Raw genomic sequence first — 2,136 nt, 5'->3', positions numbered from 1 at the left:
AAAAAAAAAAAACAGAGTAATTTGCATACTGTGAAATGTATGTATGTATGCATGTGTACGTGTGTGTGTGTGCTGTGTCGTATCAGACTCTTTGCAACCCTTTGGACTGGAGCCTGCCAGGCGTCTCTGTCCGTGGGATTTTTCAGGCAAGAATACTGGAGTGGAAGTCCCCCAAATGTATAGGTCTTAATATAGACCAAGCAGTTTTGACAAATGTATGCATCTGTGTAACTATTACCTAATTTGAGATATAGAACTTCCCCATCTCTCGAGAAAGTTCCTTGATTCGGCACGAGGCACTAGAGTGCCTTCGTGGGGTGATAGGATGCAGGCAGGTGAACCTGGGACTTAGTTCCTGCCTTAGCTGGACTGTCAGGATGATGGCCTCAACCAATGCAGGCCTGTGAGACCCCAGCTCCTTTGGGCTAATGTGACTGGCCGAAAGTGGGCAGCAAAGGAACAGACAGACAGGAGAAGGGGCCTCGGTCGGAAGGAACCAGGCAAGGTCATCGGCTCGTTGTCCCCTCCATACAGTCTCACTCATCATCCAAGAAGACGTCCGAGTCCTGTGTGGCAGGCGCTCCTGTGAGGGGCAGACAGGCATTTGGCATTCAAGTGATGCTCTTGTAAATACCTGAGACCGTATATGGGAGGCTCAGAGGTGGGCATCGCTTTGTGAATTATCCCACAGCAGGGCCCTTGGGAATTCTTGGAATGTTTGTGCAAAGGACATGTGGTTACAGTAGCTAGGTGATATATATATATATATATTTTTTTTAAGCACATTATCGTTTTAAGTTTTATTTCCTGATACTCAGGCTTGAACTGCATTCCCTGTGGCCAGGGAGAGAGGTGTGGCCCAACAGGGGGAACATTTAAAAAACCTTCCAGGAGACACAGTCAGGCTCCAGAAACCCCCAGACCTGGGAGTGCACCACAGAATGGAGGACTCAGGGCCAGGTCGGGCACTTGGACCCCAGGGAGGGGAAACAGTCGTTTCGGTTCCTGCATTGCAAGAGCAAAGAATGAGTCTTCACTCAGGCCCACTGGCTTTTATGACCCAAAGGCCACACTACACCCCTAAAGTCCTTAGCACCCCTCCCATCAGCACCTCAAAATGCTGGTCCACGCAGACATCCAAGTGTCCTCGGGAGGGAGCCCTGGGAGTCCCCATTCCGCCCCCTCCATTTCTCTCCACTTTGCAAGATTTAGAATCCTGTTAAGGCCTTGGTCCCCTCCACTGGTGATGTAAAGCCAGTCTGGAGAAAACGTCAGCTGTTCAACATCGAAATCCTATTACCAAATGCTGTGCTTCCACCCCACAGATGCAGGGCAGCACTAAGATAAGTGAGAAGGAGTCTCTGATCCAGTGGTGCTGCGCTATCTGCCCAGCCCACCTAGGAGGGGCTGGAGCAACTGCGGACAAGTCTCATCCTCACCCCCCAACCCCCGGCCCCCCTACTCCAGACAGCTCCTTCGACCCTACCTGCTAAGCCCTCCCCACCTCCCTCCACCTAGTTCCCACCTTCTGCGCCCCTCCCCCACACTTCCCCACTGACCTGCCAGCTCCCCTCCTCCTGCCCCTCCCTCAGGTCTATACCCTCTGCGACTCTACCCATGTGCCTGCACCCCGTCGCTTCCCAGTGCACCCCATCTCCAGGTATCTCAGCCCCCCATGTCCCTCCCACACCTCCCTGCGCCCTGCGCCCATCGCCCCACCCTGTACCCTCCTACATCTCCACTCCCTGTGCTGCCTCCACACCTCTTTTGCCCCTGTGTTCCCCAGTTCCTTCACTCCTGAAGCCCAGGGATTCCTTCCTGGAGGGTGTTTCTGGCCCCTCCCATCAGGCCCTCTAGATAGCTTGGCCAGGGTCTCGCTACCCAGTGCTGGGCTAACTCCCCTGTCCCAGTCCCTGCCCAGTAGAGCATCCCTGAGCAGGTGTCCCAGGCCTGCAGAAGGGCAGAAGAAAGGGGACAGGTGTGAAGAGGTGGCTTTGATCTTTTCCTGGGGGTGGGCTTTGGATAATGCCCAGGAAGCAGAGTGAGGCTTAACTGTGGGGAGTGGGCTGCCCTTCACCCCGCGCCCAAATCGCAGAGTCTGCTTTGTGAACAGACATGGCCTGAAGATGGGGCTTA

The sequence above is a fragment of the Bison bison genome, unplaced genomic scaffold (genome assembly GCF_000754665.1).
Source record: "Bison bison bison isolate TAMUID 2011002044 unplaced genomic scaffold, Bison_UMD1.0 scf7180017864371, whole genome shotgun sequence".
In the NCBI taxonomy this organism is placed as follows: Eukaryota; Metazoa; Chordata; class Mammalia; order Artiodactyla; family Bovidae; genus Bison; species Bison bison.
The sequence above is the reverse complement of the archived record's forward strand: the minus strand, read 5'-3'. Positions refer to the sequence as shown.